At 40.3% G+C, this 18,968-nt stretch overlaps 1 long non-coding RNA gene across 1 annotated transcript; it reads left to right on the plus strand.

The window, feature by feature from the left end:
* Window positions 1-459: 459 nt before the first annotated feature.
* On the plus strand, window positions 460-11,225 carry LOC121909648. Its single transcript, XR_006099493.1, has 2 exons — window positions 460-863; window positions 10,234-11,225. It is a non-coding gene; the product is annotated as an uncharacterized LOC121909648 (long non-coding RNA).
* The last annotated feature ends 7,743 nt before the right edge of the window (window positions 11,226-18,968 follow it).

An 18,968-nucleotide genomic window follows, 5' to 3' on the forward strand; every position in this document is an offset into this window, starting at 1 on the left:
ACTATTTTTGCTTTTCCAAATTAAGTATTTGTTTTTGGGCACACCCCTACTGGGAGTTCAGGAGGAGAGAGCCGGGAGTCACACTGGATCCTGCTCTGAGCCGGAGCTGTTTACCAGCAGGAGAGGAGCTCAGAGTTTGTTTTTTAAACTTTTAGGATTAAAAAGTGGATTTATCTTCACCCTTGCTTTTCAACTTGTCTGCAGCAGCGAGCCGCGGAGGTGCCGACCTCCACTGTCTGGTGTTAATGTAATTAGTCTGTCTTGGTCCATGTTGACTGTTGACTGGAGGGGAAATGTACTTAACTTCATGAATGTACAGATAGGAGAGGGAGAAAAGAAGAGAGACTGGAGGGAAATAACAGAAAAAATCTCTGGTGAGCGCTGAGTTCAGTCAGAGGCTGAACTGAAAACAAACACACACACACACACAGTTGGTGCCTGCCATTGCTCGCTAGCTTACAGCTAATGTACAGTAATGTATTTTGGATGTTTGGGGCAAATAAACACAAATGATCCCGCGGTCAAACTTGCAGGAGTAATGCAAGGGGAAAATTCATTTTGCGCTTGGTGTGAACACAATTTAAACTTTTACAGACATATGATTCTTGTAGGTCTCTGATGATACCAATGCTAAAGCCCTGAGACAGACCAGTGATCAGATGGTCTGTAAACACGAGGCCCGGATGATGATTTGTCAGAGCGTGGGCATTGATTGGAGTGGATGGATGATTTTTTTAGGAGGTTTTGAAACCAACTTCAATTCCCTTCTGAGATGGATCTGGCCGGGATGGGACTCTTGGGCAGATTGATTTTGATTGTGCATCACTTCATGTGCTACAGATGTAGAGGAAACTGCAAAAGGGGTAAATACGTACATTTTGATGAAAATTGCAGCATATTGGTTTCTTGTTGAATAAGTGCACTAGGCACCCACAGTGATCGGCCTGAACAGGTGGACGTTGGGCCAGAGAGGGAGCAGCCAGGGGAGGTGGTGAGGCTGTGAACTGAAATTGCAGTTGTGGGCACAAGAAGGCTGAATGACCATAATTTCAGGAATTTCAGTGCTTGCCAAGAAATAATATATATATAAAACAACAAAACAGCAACTAAGTATGCACACTACTGACTGACAACCACATAATGTAGCACAGCATAACAACTATACGCAGCCCGGCAGGTACTGTAGAGATAACATGACATTTAATAGAAAAATCTAAAATATCTACATATATCTGTCCAAAATCAAGACCAAACTGTATTAAATCCAGGTGTTAAACTTTTAGATTGTCCACTGCCTGACTACCTAATCAATCTGCCACTACCACTCACTACTGGTTGACAACTCCCGCTGGTAAGAGAGGTGCACTCAGAGTGTTATTAAGTATAATTGGGATGTAATTTTTGTTATTACATACAGACCTTTACAGAAGCGTAATGCATTCACTTGGGGGGGAAAAAAATGTTGTTTTTTCTGAATGAACTAGCAGAATTTTTTTTTTCATGAAAACTTTTCTTAGCCAAAAAGTTAATTAAGTTTGAACTCAACTCAACTATACTGCCACACGTTGATCCACTCTGAGGCTTTTATCCATCTGGCTGTGCAGAAGGAGAAAATACAAGTAATTATTTTGTCTTTTTACACTTGAAGGAATAATGTGTTTTGATTCAAATAATAATTTTGAAACTGCCTGCAAAGTGTTCTCCATTATGGTTTAAGTACCAATTGCACAACAGTGCGCTGATTATATATTATATAAATTTATATAGATTATATAAATGTCCTTCAGGCATGCAGCCATTTAATGGTTCAATATGTAGAATTGTGAAGCAATTTACATGTATTCATGTTTATTTATTGCCAGTGAGTGAACGGGTAGTAATGTAACATTAAAAAATGAGACCTTCCCTGACTTTATAGTTGTCTGTAAAAGCCTGTGGATTGATTTCTATGTGAAGGCCCCGGCCGGATTTTCCACGAAAATCCAACAGAAGTGACAGTTTGCATGCTCCCGATTGCCTTGCCTCTCTTCCGCTAACTTCAACAAACGACCACACAACAAAAACGGTGCTCTCCGACTAGAAACACCCTGCAGATATCAGCTCTGTGTTGCTTCCTGACAACAGCTCATTGAGCCTACCGGTGTTTAGTAAACACGGTTGATTATGGGTCAAGTTCGGGTGGTGGTTGATTAACGTATATTTGTGGGAGTTGGGCAGTGCAGCAGGAGCCTCTGTGTGTGTGTTTGTGTGTGAACGCACATACATACAGCGGTGCTGACAGACTGTGAGTCAGAGATGCTTTGCTGAAACACGGTGCAAAACACAGCGTTAGAGATTATTTATGTAATTATAAGAAGTGTAAGCGAGGAAAAATACATCACCTGCAATAGTCCAGGACCAGGATGTTGACTGCACCTTGTTTGACGGCCACAGATGTCACTAATGAGAAGGAATTTATGATTCCTACATACAGAACCTTTAACCACAAATACCTTGCACAAAGATATTTCATGTGACAGCCAGCCATGACACAAACCTCCAAGCATGAGGTTGGTAAAAGTAGGTCAAATTTAAGGCAAAAAAAAACAACAACAAACAACATCAAAAATATCTGGATGTAGAGTATTCATTTACAGACAAACATACCTCAGTAAAATCATGTTATTGTGACATTCAGTGTCCCTTGATGGAAAGACCCCTTAGACTACAGGTTGTGTTGTGTTTTTCACAGAATTAGCTGATTGCCAAGTGCCTCCATGAAAGAACATTAAATCACGGCGCCATTCATCACTAATGCATAGCTGAGCTGGTTGAGATGCCCAGAATCAATCATCTAAATGGGACCATGAAATCATAGAGTGTGCTATTAAATGAGTTGTATCGGCAGCTAGGCTCACTGCTCACCTCGGAGTGTAATCAACATCACTGCTGGAAGGGGAAAAAAAACACTTCAACAGACATCTGTTAAACTTGGCTTTGAAATACTGACCTTTAAACTAGTTATCTAACTACAAGGTGAAGTGCTCTATCTTTTTGTACACCTTACAATGGTTTCCAGTGAACACTGAGTTCAACAGAAAAAGCATTGATTCGTTTAACAATCAGATCATTGTATGTACATTTAGAACAACACAAAGTCCAGCTTACACTGCTTCTGTCAGAATTGCAATAACTGTCGGAAGCCCATCATATTGGCAGTCGACTTAACAAGGACGAATATGCAACTCAGTACACTTGGCACACTTGGCATACATTTTCATATTATTCCACTGATCGACTGGTGATGGCGTAATGCACCAAGAAACGTAGCAATGTTGCAGCAAAAAAGAAAGACAGAAGAAGACTGTTAGCTAGCGTGTATGAACAATACAGATTCCAAAATACCTTAAAAATCAGTTTTCTAATGTTTTATGATGAAGGAAATGCACTCAACAGAACAGAGACCCAGCATGCACTGGGGTAAGAAATTGCTTGCAGAATTTTTTATGATATGAATAGGACAGATACATCATTGGTTAGGGCAATATGAAAAACCTTCCCAAACAGAAAATGGCAATTCAGTCTAATAAGCTCAGTAATGTTTTCATTTAATTGAGCAGGAAAAATATTTTACAGTTTAACAATATTATTAATGTGCCTATAGGAATTAAAACATGGTTGTGACATGTGAGGCAGGCTAAATTAAGCTTTTGGTTGCTAGCTCAAGCAGCGTGGCACCACCTCACCTTAGTCAGTTTGCTCAGTAGCGATGGATAATGTGATGTAACATTTAGCACTGTACATATAGAACTGTGCTGTATGAGTTAGTGAATGTAGAATTCAAATAACAGTGGAGTTAGCCAATACTATTGCATGTTGCCACAGCTGCTGTTAGATGTGCCATGTTTAACTGATGGTATCTTCAAATTAAACGTTAATTACCTTGCTTGCAGAATAGCCGTCAGATTGTGAGCACTTGTGAGTATGAACGTTGGGTCACTGCTTTTCCATCCAATAAATATTTAAATATTTCTCCCGCCAGAGACTTGTGTGCTGGGTAAAACTAAGAGCCACCAGACAAAAAAATTCTGTCTGGTTGTAATTTCTTGCCTGATAGTGACTCAGAAACTCCTCTCTGTCTCCCAAAATAAGTTCTTTGATGATAAAATTGTTTCAAAGGACATAAAAGTGTAACTCATGTCAGAGCTCTGGGGGTAGGAGTTTGTTTTCCAGGGATTTGTTTACCTCGGGATGCTGGTAAACTACAAAGCAGCAGGAAGGTCAGATCAGGCAGGTAATAATTTGATCAGCCGGAGCCTGAAGCAGCTGTTCTACATGATGGCTTTCCCCCGACGGCAACAAAAACAGCCCTCTTCTATTACTGGAGAGGAGGATTATAGAGAGCACATCAAACACACCAACAGAGTGTGTGTTTGTGCACTTATGCATGTGTATTTTAGTACTGCTTCCCTTTTTTCTTTCCCCGTCCATAGTGTTTTCAGACTTTTCTACAGAGGCATTTTCCCAAATCGTTCCACTTTTTGGGGCGGAATACATGAGTTAGTGTAGCAGGAGGGCCAAAACAGAGAGGAGTAGATCTCATTTCATTTTATCTGCTTTAATGGTTGATTTCACACTTTTGAATGTGATATCAAGCAGAGTGGACACAAAAGCAAGAGTTTGGCTTGGTTTAGTTTTATTTTGTTATAAAACAACAGACATACATATAGTATATAATCTACAATATACTTACAAAAATATACACGTAAGCAAACACAAAGATATCCAAAAGATAGAACACATTCAAAAGAGTATGACTTACAGTATATTAACATTTCCATTGTAGTCCTGGTTATGTACTGTAGCTACAGTGAGTATATGCATACTCACTGTAGAGGTCAGAAATTTCCCAGTTAAAAATTCCAACCTGAAGCTTGGAGCACGTCCCACGTCTCACAGAGTCAAATGTAAAAAATTAACATGGCTGACTGTGAGAAAGCCACATTCTAGCAAACAGTGTATGAATATCTGCAATGTCAGGAGATATTAATTGGATATTTACAAAACGGAGGAGGATAAACAATGTATAAGTTTGTCAGACATAATATTTTACATCAATTTAATCTGAGTATTACACACAATATCCTACCAAGTACCATTATCGTCACGTTTCTGATACCCTATGTCATTCATTGATATAGCGTAAGTCAATAATCTTCATTTTGAGAGTTTTATTTATTTAACCCCATTTGAAACTTCTGCTGATGCTACTGTATTGAGTGACGTCAGAGTATCTGCTTCTCGGTGAAGTCGGGGTGCATGAAATTTGCCTGAGTTTTTAAGTCGGCGCTCCGACTTCCAGAGCCGTTTCATCATAGTTCCATCATACTTTTTCAAGTAGGAGTTCGGGAATGTTCGTGTTCTGAGTTGTCTGGAATCCAGCAAAAGATTTGAAGCAGCGAAAAAAAACCATCCAAAAAATATATAAATAAATAAAAGCCAGGCTAGCTGTTCCCCCTGCTTCCAGTCTGTATGCTAAGCTAAGCTAACCATCTATATTTATTGTACAGACATGAAAGTGGTGTTGATTTTTTCATTGTGAATAGGTTGAGTTGAGGAATGTTGAACTATTCCTTCAAAGGAAATAACATGCAACATGCTGTCACTAAGCTAAAATTTGCAAAGCTAAGACTAAAGATTACATTTTGTAGAAACCTGATAAAACATTCAGCACTTTAAGTATGTTCACTTTTAGATTCTGGGATAATGTTGGATGAATTCAGCAGGATAGTGTTGATAGAAGAATTAAAACCATTAAGCATAACATTTTGAATTATCCAGGGGACTCTGTGCTTATGTCGAGGAACACTGAGGATTAATTTAAAAGAAATCTTTTCAAATTGGAATTTACATTTTCAGTTTAAGTTTTATACAGCTCTCACGCCTTTCTTTTGTACTGCAGAGACAGATACTGTACTGGTGACGATGGTGGTGGGAGTCGTAATCTCTCTCTGAATTCATGGGTTGAAGGAGCATTGATGAGCGAAGGGTAGTGGTGTGTGTGTGTGTGTGTGTGTGTGGTAGGAGATCAATCAAAAGCAGTCAAGTAAGACAAAGTGCCACCCTGTTGCAATGGAGCTGAGATGATTGAATCTGGCATGTTTTATTAGAAGTCACAGCACTTGGCTCTGCACTTCACCACCAATTAGGACCGCTCACCCTTTCAGTCTTGACCTCTACAGTACAAATTTTCTCTCTGTGCACACTGATGAGATCTAAATCTGACCTGAACTGACCTGAATCCCAATACTGGACCTTTAGGTCTGACACATCAAATTCATGATATAAGGTTGTTACCCCCCTTTGACCCTGGCTTCCAGTTTGTCGGCTTTCAGCCTCAAGACCCCCATTATTGCAAACTGACAATTTTCCAGCAGCTCAGCTGTGAATATGAGCTGTTGCCTGAACATGAGGCAGGAGCCCAGTTCCATTCACTATTAACTATTTTATTTTTATTTTTTTCTTTTGTCCTCATTGACTAACCCCTGAACAGCAATTTTCTTTTAACTGTCAAAAAGGTTTTGGCTCATCTCTTTGACCTCAAATAACAAAAGATTCACTTAAAAAGCCAATTGCACATTGAATTTCTCACTAAATTTATACTTTAGGTTTCATTGAAATCTTGACTTCGGAATGGAATGGAGACAAAGTAAGCAAACTGCTGTAGCTCCAAGTCATGGACAGACAGCGTGTTGCTAACAGATACTTTAAAGAGCAACGACCAAACCATAATCTAAAGGGTCCAAAGCGACATTTTCAGGTATGTTTACATGCTGTTTAATATGCAGCAGCTGAGCAGCTAACTGATGTTAGCGGTGCACTTGAATGTTTGTTTGGTGGCTCGTTCAACAAGCTAAGGTGCAGGAAAAGACGTGTGTTCATGTTTGTAAGTTAGAAGGATAGGATCTTTAGCAGGAAAGCTAATGTGGGTTGTTGTTCAGAGTCTGTGGCTCTTGTATTGTGTAGCATGATGCAATCAGGCTCAGTGTGACCGTCTGCTGATAACAGAACGCCACATTATTGCTTTATTTAAGATTTGATTTTCTGTATCAAAATAAGGACTCCAGCTACGTAAGGGGATGATAGAACAGCAATTCATTGAATTAATGCAAGACTAGGAGACGGCATGCTGAAATCAAAGATTTTAAATATAAATATGATTCTCCCTTTTGGTTTCTAAATGTTTCTCAAAGGTGAACACAGGACGAGTGATTTACAGAGCAGGTACCTATGTGTTCAGTTGGACTTTAATATTTTTATGTGTTTTACAAGACGTAAGGGAAGAAATTCAGAGAAAAGGGAGGTATAGTCTTTTTCTTATATCATGTCAGGTGATTTTTAGTTAAACATTTGTGGGGGGGGGGGGGGTGCCGATTTACTGTATCCTTGTAGGCTGCACAAACTCCAGCTTGTCCACAGTTTTCCTAACAAGAAAATAGATCGCTAACCTTCAAGCCTTGCTGGGTTTTGTGTAGATGAAGAGACTTCTCTGCCTTCATCTGTAACATGGTTGTATGCAGCACACAGAAAACTCTCCATCTGTCTCTCACTGCTGCTGTAGAACAATGTAAATCTGGAGTTATTTCAATTGTAGATATTGACCTAGCAAATTGATTCTTGCACATACGTTTCTGTCGTGGATAAATATTACTCACTACTACTTTCGTGGTGGATTTTGGACTGTGAAACAACACAAGACAATTTATAGACAAAAACAATCATATTGAATAATCAATAATGAAAATAATCATTGCAGCCCTCCTTAAAGGTGCTTTCCAACTCAACTCATTATGTCAGTTTTGTGCAGTAGTTATCTCTGCTTCTCCAGCTCCTGTGTTAATCATTAGCCAATCTTCAGAGTATGATACAGCTCTAGGTCCTACTTAATGAGCTGATCAGGTCCAGGTCAAATCCATCTGGCTCCACAGATGACAATCAGCTACATGAATAGATGTCTTTAGTCACCAGAAGTCATATCCAAGATTATTTTTAATCACCATCAGTGTCTATACTCCATCAGGGGAATTCATACGCTGCCCACCACCTCATTAGGGAACTAATTGCCAAAGAATATTTGTGTATGTCTTCATTTTTAAATATTTCCATCCAGTCAATAAAAAAGTGGACAAGTTGAACAAATGCCTCCGATTATACCTATGATGCATGTAAAAATATTGATGACTAAGGGCATTTTCAAAACTGTAGTTGGTTTGCTCTGGTCTGAATCAGTGGATGAGTTGGAAGACTTGTTGTGTTTTCCCATCGGTTCTGTTTATTTTCACACAGAAAAGAATTCAACCGAACCAAAAGGCAGCGCTGAAAGCCATGTGAAAAAGTTCTCTCCTCTAATTGGTTAAATGTGTCTGGGGAGGGAACAAAAACGTAAACACAGTAAAAAGTTCCTGATAAAGGTCCTATCTACCCAAATACCAAGAGTGCGATGTACTCATTGTCCGAAATTAACTTTTTAACTCACCTGTTAAGGGGACCGGTAGATGAAAAAAATCCACCAGCCAAGGATATTTTTTTACCAAAATACATAAAATAATAAATTCCCTTTTTGTGTCACATATACTGCGGCAAGTGACAGTTTAGCGGAGAGCTGCAATGTCAACTGATGTCCTGCACGGTAAACAGTGCCACAAAACTAGGAGCGCTCAAGATGGTCTCAAGCACAAAAACTTACAGTTTCGTAGCACTGTTTAGACATGCATAAAAAACACACGGTGCTCGTGCCTACACTGTAAAAAAATCCTACTGGTTGTTGTTAGATGATGAAATGGACAAAAGTTCTTCCAGCTAACAAACATGTTGACCCTATAGGTGAGTTTCCATAGCTCTTCAGCTCTGTAGGAAATGAATGAATTAGTGTGCTGTTTCCTACTGTGCGAATTTCACAGAAATCAGATTTATCTCTGTATGGTTTTACAGCTGCACCTGGTTCAATTCCTTCCCTGAGTGACATTGTGGCACTGTGGCACATCGCAAACACTGGCATCTGTCATAAGAAACTTCCAAGACTTCCTGTTTGACGTTCAGGAACCAAGGTGGTTAATGTTTAATTAATGATGACAGTGCCTCTCTGTAAAAAAGCAAGGGTTGTCTGTCATGCAGCATCTGGAGAAAAAAAACAAACAGTGAAAGAGAAACCTGCATTGCCTTGTCATCTTGATCTCTGGAGTCTCTAAATCGCATTTCGTTCTCTGCCATCCATCACTGCTCTTAGCACCATGTGTTCGTCTGGCTTTGTTTTCATTTCCTGTTAATTTGGGTGTTGATGATGAAAAAACTGTCCCCCTTTTTGCTTTTGCAAATTACATAAAATGTGCGAGCTGACGTGTGTGATTGTGTTAAAGTGTGGATGTGTTTATTTGTGTGTTGGGTAAAAGTGACTGTGTGCATCCACACATAAGCACATGTGTGTCAATATGAATGCTTAGAGCTACATGCACTTCTCAGCACATATGGCGCTGAAGTAAACAAAAGCCAGCAGGCCATATGTCTTCCTGCAGGTGCTGCTCAGTGCTGAAGTGCCTGAAATCCTCCAGATGTCATTACGTTTCTTATGATAGTTATTCTCAACTTTGCATGTCTCTCTTTGATTGGTTGCAAGTTTAATTCTGGGAGATAAAGAGACAGCACCTAAGATAGAGTACTCAGATTCAAAGCCAAAACATAAATCTGTACACTTTGAAGAGTCCATGACCAATTTCTGCCTTCATGCTGCCCTCTGTTTTTCATCAGAGTGTCTAACAATAACTAATTAATTTAGACACATAGCTTTCCCTCCCCTCAAGCACACTCCCACTCATATTCAGCAAACTCTCATGGTTCAGTACACTAAGCATACCCGAACAAAGTTATCTGGCAAAGAATCATAAGCCACATCAAATGTTCAAAAAGTGAACAAATCTCAAATGAAGAACTACAGGCTGGTCTCACTGCTACCTTACCTATCAAAACTTTTTGATTTTTAACACAAGTCTCTTGTTTCCTTGTGCAAAATAATCCAATTGACTCAAAAGAGGGCATTCCACCCAAACCTAACTGGAGCCAGCGGGTGATTGTTTAAATTGGCATGTCAAGGAAAAGAATCCGAGACCCAGTATACACCACCTTCCTTGGTCTGCTCACACTGTTTCTCATAGTGTTGCTGTGCTGATTGATTCCCACCTCTACCTGTCCTTCCAACAGATGACCTCACTCTCGCTCCGGATCTCAGCCCGTCTCACTGATATCTAAAAATGGATGATGGAACGCCGCCTTCAACTCTCTCTAACACTGAACTCTTGGTGATCCCAGCCGGTCCCTCTATTCATTCACATTTACATATTCATATCCACAGCATTAATGTCCAGTTCAGCTCCTTTAAATTCAAGAAAGAAGAAGAAGACGCAAGAAATCTGGGCATTGTGACTGATGAACAGCTAACTTTCTCTCAACATGTTGCATGTGTCAAGTTGCTTCACACTGTGTAACATCAGAACGATGTTAGTTTTGAACAAACCTGAAGACTGGCTGGATTCTACAAAGACTGGGCAAACCACAAATAGAGATTGTTTCCACCAACTTACATTAACAACTCACATTTTCTCAAGTGCATGCATTACGCTTCTGTAAATTCTCACTTGTGTTACCAAAACAAACATGGATGGCAACCAGTAGTTTGCACTGTTTGTATGCAGTGCATATTGCACTGACATGGCAAAAAAAAGGAAGAAAAAAGCACAGAACTTGGGATGAGACCTTGGATGGAGAGGCATGGGTAATGCGGACTGTAGAGCCGACGGAGGGAATTGGAAGTGAGTGAACTGGAATCCAGCATTGCTGTGAATCCAAGCTGATTAGAGCTGCCGTCCTCCACAAAAGAGCAAACTACAAACCTTTCATTTTCACTTGTGTTTGAATATTAAGATTTTCAATGGATTAATCATTTTCTAAATAGTTGTGTGATCACAGAGTTATATACAAATTTTCAATGTGAGGCTGGTGCATTGTAGCTCATTTTTAACTTAATAGTTCTGCAGGGAGAATAATGGCTACTTGGTGAATACCTGTCTTGCCTTTTAAAGTAGAGGCAGACTTGTCAGGGGGCCGTCAAAAGGAATTTTGCACAGGTGAATGTTTGTCACGTCCATGACTGTGAAAAAGCAATTTCTAACATTAAAAGATTTTGTGCTCGTTCATTGTGCCGCAGTCTTCATCATTGTTCCATTGCTATTTAAATTAACACATCTAGTGTGGACAAAACAAAAAAAAAAAAAAAAGAAAAGAAGCCACATGCTCTGATCAATCAGAGCCAAACAACAAGTCAGACTTACAGCCCTTTCATCAACAGGATAGTGACGGCCTTTTGGAACACAAGCTTTGGAGGGGACATTATCTTTGATTTAAAGAGCTTCAGTTTACAGATTTGCAATTATGAAAAATCTGTGTAGGGCACATAACCTCATTACCGCCATTTGTAATAGTGTTGACATCTACACAATACTATTCAAGTCAGAGGCTCCTTGAGGAGCCGTTTAATTCCAACGTGGTAATGAATTGATCCACTTCCATGAGGAGGGAGGTAATACAACACAAATTGGACGTGATCTGCCAAACAACAAAGAAAATCACTCTCCACAGTCCTGTCATTCTTAGTTTCCCCTCAATTTCAGGCTTCTGATGTGTACAAGTAAAGAGGGGCATATTTCATAGACTTGTCATAGTTCTTGTTCGGAGGGATTACAAAATGACCAGAAGGGTTAGATGCTGACATGCTGCCTTCAGAGTTCACAAGGTTGTAGTTTTGACATGAGCAGACGTTTTGCACAATATGCTCAGTGTTAAAGCTCCTCTGGTGAGCACTGTGTTGCTTAGTGACTGTCAGTAAAAAAAGAAATGTCAGCTTGTTCCCCTTTCAAAAGCATTTTAATTTCATAACACCAAAGTTTCTGACATTTTCACAAAATGCATTCCGCGGCCATGCTGTGTATTTAACTTGGAGTTCAGAAAAGTTTTTAAGTTCTAAGTTTTAACCACACAAGTGGACTTTTCTGATCGACTCTTCTAATAATCACTGTAAAAACAACTCTTTTTGAGGGAGCTAAAAGCCTTTTGAGCTCAGATACAGCAGACGCAAGAGCCATACAGAAGGACTGGCTGTTTGTGCGTTCACCAAAATAACAAAATACAAAAGATGATCACAAACCCTTTTCCACAGAGCACAAATTTGCTGTCAAAATCTCTGGCATCGAAAGTATTTTATCCGCTGTGATGCAAAATTTAAGGCAATTCCTGTGGTTATTTCAGTAAAGTTTCACACCACAAAAGGACAAGATGAGACTGAGACAGTTTGATTACATCTTGGATATGCGAGCGTTGCATTTGAGAAGAGCCACTGTAGTATCAGCCATAGTCTCAGTTGACAAGGGGAGACTAGCCCAGACACATCATCAAAAGACTATAAGCATCTTTTTATAGGACTCGTAAATTAATATAGTCTACAGCAACCAAGGTGGTGCAGAACAAACAAAATTTTAATCATGTAAATAGTTAAAATTGCTGTCACCACTTATAGGCTACCTGTGTACCGGTAGAAGCACACAAGTGCTTTTGTGGACCGTAAGCATCTTTTTATGAGAATGTGTTCAAAACAAGGAATAAAACAAATGCCACATTTCACCAGAGCGAAATTTCACCTTTTACATGTACGGTTTCAGTCAGTTTATAAATAGCAAGCAAATTATTGGCTCTATGTAAAAGGGCCTTGAATGTGATCATTACAGACATGTGTGTGACATTCCCCCCTCGCAATCCAATCTCGCTGCAGCTTCACCGCACACTAAACCAGAAATATAACACCTGTAATGCTTGTGTTATCTGCCTCCAAGCCATACCCATCTGCATCCCGCTGGGCTGTTTTATAACACAGCATTCCCCATTTTTCAGCTGATACAGGAGCGTTTTTACTGAGGGATCACGTCTTAGAGAGACATTTACATTCGAATTTAAATTTACGCTGCGTGTATTTAGATGATGCTCTCACATAGAGCGATTCATGATGAGTGAGCAGAATGGGGACCGGTGTCTTGCTCATTGACATTTGGGATCTATTGTTTACACATGATCCCTCATCAAGGCAGAGTATCATTACTAAAAGCTTTACCAGTATAACTGCCTCTCTGGTACAACGGGTGAGTAATAGTTTGTAATAGCTGATCAGATGTTCCATCCTGTGCAGCTGCGCTCAAGAAAGCAGCAAAAAGCAACACAATACAGCTTAACACCTTAACTTGTCCCCTCTCCCCCTCCCTCCTTCCTTCTCTCTCACCCCAACCGGTCAAGGCAGATGGCCGCCCACCTAGAGTCCGGTTCTGCTTGAGGTTTCTTCACGTTAAAGGAGAGTTTTTCCTTCCTGCTGTCACCAAAGTGCTGCTCATAGGGGTCTCTGTAAATTAAAGAGTACGGTCTGGACCTGAAGTGTCCTGAGATAACTTCTGTTCTTCTTTTAATTGTGTTCAAACAATCAGAGAGGGTCTCGCCTGAGGATTTTGTTATGTTTTGACTCGTGCTCTGCTCCCCAGGTCAACTTTTAAAACAGTCGACGGTCCTCAACGATGCAACAGTGTCACAATGAGGGAAAAAAGTAATAAAGTCATAAAAAATGTGTCTTCTGAACAGCACATCTGCATTCAGGGTGCGAGCCTCCCTCAGGCCGCATTTATAAATATGTTATGAGCACAGCTTGCTGCTACAATACAGTCCAGCAGTGATGGATATTCAGGGTGAAGGGGTTCTTGTGACAGCAGCATGTAAAGGATGACTGGGCTGGAGTTAGTAACGCACCATTAACTGACTCCTTGGGATGCCGACAGACTGGGAAGAGAAGGAAACCAGGATGGTCAGGAAATCAATATAAAGCACATCAGTATGTGAATCAGTGACAACGTTTACACGCAGAAAATATTCTGGTTTTTGCCCTTAATCCGAAAAAGACAGTATTCCTACTAGGCTGTTTACATGGCTAATGAAATTGAATGTTCCACTAATATTCCCATTTACATGCAGAGGGTTTTCAGGGTTTCCCTCTGCTCCAGTGGGAACAGGAACTACCAGCTAGGTAAAAAAACATTAATGAGCTGCTGCCTGATATTTATAAGTGATATTGATTTGACTGATATTATAAATTTATAGTTACAGGCACATCCAGTACCCACGTTGTCCCATGATGTTTACTACACTGCTGAGTATTGTTCGTGCATCATACTAAATCATTACCATCAGTCAGAAGAAGGTGCTTTGTTTTTCCAGCTCGCCCTGAACAGCTCTCCACTCTCTTCCCATTCCTCTCCTTTGTCGGCCTTCCTGCACAAGCATATGTCATCTTGCCTACACAGGGGTGCGTTACACAACCGGCCTGTCATACATCTCTATACCAGCCTCGCAAACTGTCGGCTAGTTGGTTTGTTTATGATGCAAAGAGCTGACTGTAAACAGGCAAGAAGACATGTGTCGCAAACTGCAATAAAAAACTCCAATCGGGACACATATGAGCTGTATACATGTCCAAAGAATGCTCCTAAAACCTCCTAAATTTGGAGTATTGTCATATTCATAATAATAGTGGAATATCAGTGTGCATGTAAATGTAGTCAGTGAGACAGAGAAAGAAGGGTGTTGGCCATGTCAGTATCACTTTGTTCATAGAGTGCAGTAACACTTGTCTTGTAGTCTTGTAGATGTATGCACTAAACAAGTTTGACATGCGTGCTGACACAAGGTGCAAAGCCAACAAGACCTTTTATACTGCAATAGAACGGACAGGATGCAGGCTGGATGCTTACATGTCTATCAGTACAGTTAAGTCATTTTTCATTATATGTTTACTTGTGGGATTTGCCCTTTGCTTCCTGAGTTGTAGCTTGAAAAGAATCAGTCAACCTGAGCAAACAGCTGTTTTTTCTGTGATATTCGGTAGGGTTAGAGCAAGGGTTACCACACAGCAAGGCAACTGATTGACCTTTAAGTTAAGACACAGTCGGTGTTTGGCACAGACATTTTATCACAGGAAAAATGTAAAAAAAACCCCACCGTCCTTGATGATCCAGGCCAGCAAAGCCATGTGAGCATAATCAAAAGAGTGCGACGACCATATGACCTGCAAAGACATCTTCCAAGTTGTCCTCATGAAACCAAGAGTCTTGTTATATTTTCAGTTTTCTTGCTAGAGCTTGCTTTATACTTGATGCAAAAACAGCAGTCTCGTTGTACATAACCTCCGTTGTAGGTTTTAATTTGTAGTTCAGCATCTGATGTCACCTGTTGACCGCATCACAGCAAGAATAGATGCAAGTGTATGTGATCAGAGGATATTGTGCTTTATGTTGTCCACAGTAACTGTTTAGTTTCTGGTTTCTTTACTGGTGATGGCCTACGCACTGGTCTTGGATAATGTCTATTTCATCTTGTCTCATTACTGAATAGGAGACTTCCACATTGTTAAGGTGGATTTATATTTATGCGTCAAGGGGTTACAGTGTGTTTTACTGAAAAGGAGATAAATACTAAGTCTTGTCTTGATTTCCTTAATCTTGTTTTCCCTGTCAACAGTCTCCACTGACATTAAAAGCACAAGCAACCCACACTGACCAGTCACAGTTCTTGGAGGCAGTATATTGGCATGAATTTTCTTCCTGTGCAAGTACAGATGGCATTCTGACTTCACAAACCTATACCACAGTTTGGCTGCGACCGATCTGAGTCTACCTTGTTTAGGTGGAGTCGGACCAACAGACAAGTTCAATTTCTTGGTGCACACCAGGGTTTGGGAAACATATAATTTCAGCCAAGCAGGCTCTGACCAGCATGCCAGTGTGAAAATTACTGCCACCTAAAAAGGTGCATTTTTGTGTTCAGGTTGTTTCTCACAGCTCTAAATTCTTCATTTAATATAATTCTGAGTTGATGTCCTGGCAGCCCCTTGATCAAACTCTAGTTTCTGGTCCCTAACAACATTTATCAACAAACTGAATTCCTTCATTAGTGAAGATATACAGACACCTAATTGGTTTTACTAATCTCAATAGCTTTGCATGTAGTCATAGCAGATTTCTGCAAACATCACAGTGTGGAAAAGTGTTTCTGATGAAATCACGTAGCTCCTCTATCACCAGTTGTCAGGCCTCCACAGCTTGAGCCCCCTTGTCTCATCTCTCTGTTAAAGAAGCATATTCAGACTCCAAATTGGTTTTACTATCTCAGCAGCTCAGTAGTCTGTTAATGACACCTAAATCTGTGGTGTGAAGGCATCAGAGTACTCCTGGCGTTCAAGTGTTTTATGAATAAAAGTGCTTGTCTTGTGAAGTACTGTGGTGGAGGGCAAAGGAAATGTGTTTGGAATATGTGAGTGTGTGTGTGTGTGTGTGTGAATGAGCGCAGGCCTGTCTGCTGTTTACGGGTGGGTGGTTTCGCTTAAGATTTTGTTTACACAAGCTGTTGCTCCCATGTGGCGTTCTCTCCTTGTATAAAAGCTTCCTGAAAAACTCAATGTGTTAAAAGTGCTGCCAAATGAGCAAACACACACTGACAGTGTTTGTCTGAGACGCCATTCAGCTCCGGGACTCAAAACCATAAAACAAAGCTGTTACGGCAGATGAGATGGTCACTTCATCCTCGCCAAGATCCATTTGAGTTTTGAGAGTGTGATTTTTCTCATTTGAGGAGTCGCTGGAGCTCTAAGGCAGATGAAAACCTTGAGTAAAAATAGCGTCTTAACAGCTAGAAATCCAACATCCAATCTGGAAGAAAAATGGACTCATGTTTTTTTCTACACAAGCGAACGGTTTTGGTCTTTTCAAAGTGATTACTGTGATTAAGTTTGGCCTATCGCAACATAATTAATCGACACTAACAGAGAGAGGCCCCTCAAGGTTTTCAAAATAGTTTGACATAAAATAAGATGTAACATAAATTGTCAATGTCATACAAGAGCAACCACTCAGGGGCGCTTAATGAGAACATCAGAGAAATGAACCCAAGGCTGTAGATAGTGGAGAAATGAAGCATTAAAATGATGACGTCTCGTGGGTGCAGAGAGGAAAAGACAGCTTTCTTTCAGCTTTCTGAGTAACACAAGGGCACTCTCTTTTAATCTTACAACCCCAGCTTCATATCCTTCTCATCTGTAGCTATCTTCCCTGCATGAGTCCTCCCACATAGTCCTGCCATGTTGGAAAGGGCAGCCAGCTTTTTGCAAAGTTTAAATACTTTTTTTGGATCAAACTTTGGGAGAAATTGAGGTTGTTCTGACTTGTACGTTTCACAGACGGTGAGCTAATATTACTTCCTTTCTAACCTGTTTCAGTCCATTAACTGCAAATCACAAATATAAGTACTGTACATCGCTGCTGACCATTTTCCACAGCAAAACCATCAGTTTTGAGGAAGTTGAATATAATGTGTTGAGGCACCGCAAGCCTCCACACCATCTTCAATGCTTCTTGGCACATTTTCAATAAGTCTGTCGAAGGAGGAACAACATCCCTCCCAAACATACTCCTGCATTCGGTGTTTTGATGATGGGGGTGGAAAACATGTTGTCCAACATGTCGCTCCAAAAAATCTGTGTAGGCTATAGCATATGATTAACATCATTTTCATACTCATCAAACCATCCAGTGACCCCTCAAGCCCTGTGCAGAAGCATCTGCAATTGTTATGTTTCTCTGCTCATTTATTCAGTTTTTTTCGCTCTAATTTAACTGTCTGCAGCTCATCAGTGCATAGCTGTTTATCAGCAGCTGAATATTAATTGTCAGATATTCAGTGCACCACTTAGGATTGTTTAAAAATGGTCTCTTTATACAACAGCACCTCCACATGATAAAAATGTCATTTTAAAGGGAATAACTTGTTCACTGTGATGTTCACTGTATCCCACCTGTTTCACATTTCTTTCTTTTTCTTTTTTTTTTCCAACCCAGTATCCTAAAAATTATGATTTGCATTACATTTATATCTAATGGTAACATTCAGTGTCAGTGCAGGAAGCAGTGTGCCCTTTATTTAATGAGACAGACCTGCAGACAGACCTGCAATTATTGTTCAGCTTTATCACGCCAAGGTCACAGGTTGTCATTCGTCATTTTGGTTGATTGCTGAGCTTCAGGAGGGCAGGTTTTGTCTAGCTCTTCTCTCCTCCTCCTCCTCTCCATCTGTATGCGTTCATGTACCATTAATGCATGTTACTAACTTGGCTTCCTCCCAGGAGTTTTTTTTGTGCTTTCTCATCTCCAAACCGGTCAAGGCAGATTGCCGCCAACCTAGAGGCCCATAATGGCCCATAATCCCCTCCTTGTGAAATCCAGGAACGGGTCCGACATCGTTTATTCTTCCTCGTCTTTTACTTTTTGGAACACAAAATCGCCAGCATCACTAATAGCGCTTCTGTAGCCATGACCGACAATTTCTTGACCTTCCTCCCAATGACCTATGAGCTTGTGCAAGGTCGTAAACGATGATTGGTCGGGGTCATACTTGTAGTGTTGCCAGTCTCCCAGACATGACACAGCAGTGCTAAACTGTTTCTAACCTCAAAATAAAGCTAAAAGTCAGCACTTTAACCCCATTGTGATTGTTTAATGTCACATCCAATGTGTTGCAATAAAGACAAAACAGTAAAAATCTTTCACAGCCTAAAACTTCACTGACTTTACTGCACTGTAGCCTCCTTAAATCCTGTGACAGCAGTGTGCAAACACATATTTGTATATTTCAGAGATGCCAACACACACATTCATACATAGTGAACTTGTTTACAGTGTGTCATGTATTTGAAGATTCAGCACAGTGTAATTCACTTGCCAGTTTGCCATGACCTAAATATGACAGAATGTTATTGCCATGCAGCTCGTACAGTGCCGATGTTGGATGTTGGCAAACCCTGA

Source organism: Thunnus maccoyii, chromosome 13 (assembly GCF_910596095.1).
Source record: "Thunnus maccoyii chromosome 13, fThuMac1.1, whole genome shotgun sequence".
NCBI classification, from domain to species: domain Eukaryota; kingdom Metazoa; phylum Chordata; class Actinopteri; order Scombriformes; family Scombridae; genus Thunnus; species Thunnus maccoyii.